Raw genomic sequence first — 897 nt, 5'->3', positions numbered from 1 at the left:
TTCGATCGAACGAACCGATTACGATGGAAACCATCGGTGGTTTATGAAAAAGTCCGCTGGCTTCATGATCAACCTGCAATCAATACACACGGTGAATGTATTCGAGTCCACCGTATTTCTTGCTTCGTGGAAAAATCGGTCGATAGTAGCGATTGACAAATTCACCGCGGATGCGAAGCTGGTGGCAGCGAATGTCTCTCGGGCCTTCCACCTGAACGTGTTCCACCGGCAGAAGCAACCGGAGGTGGCTCACCCCTGTCGGAATCAGAACGGAGGCTGCGATCAGCTTTGCATAACGGCATGGAAGAAAACCGTTGCCATCGGGCAGTGCATGTGTGCGCCTGGCTACCGGTTGAAGACGAAAAATCAGTGCGTGCTGATTAAGCGGCCCACTTTTCTGCTGTTTTCTCAAAGCAATCCCGGTATGATTCGGGGCATTCCACTGGGGATCAAATCACAGGAGGCGATCGTTCCGGTAACGGATCTGGGCAGAGATATTAGCTTCGATTACCACATCGAGGATCAGTTGATTTATTTTGCACATCACGATAAGTAAGTATTTGTTTGAATCTAGATGAGATGTTGCTATTCACGTCTGTTAAAAATATTCGTGTGATGATTGTTGTGCCGGGGGTATCGATAGGGTTCGGAGATATTTGTAATGAAGTATTATCTTTCGTATTAATGCTTATCAATGTGAATCTCATTAGGAAACTCTCATACCTCAAAAATCAATGTTTGAATGAAGAACGTTTAAAAAATAGTTCTGTGGTTGATTTTCTTGTAGTAAAGTATCTGTGCATGTTCTGGGTGAATTGTTGACTCGAATAAATATACTATTTCTACAGGTAAAAACATGTGCATTGCTTAAATTTAGAAAATTACCAGCATAATCTG

This window comes from Topomyia yanbarensis, chromosome 3 (genome assembly GCF_030247195.1).
Source record: "Topomyia yanbarensis strain Yona2022 chromosome 3, ASM3024719v1, whole genome shotgun sequence".
In the NCBI taxonomy this organism is placed as follows: Eukaryota; Metazoa; Arthropoda; class Insecta; order Diptera; family Culicidae; genus Topomyia; species Topomyia yanbarensis.
This window is presented reverse-complemented; position numbering follows the sequence as displayed.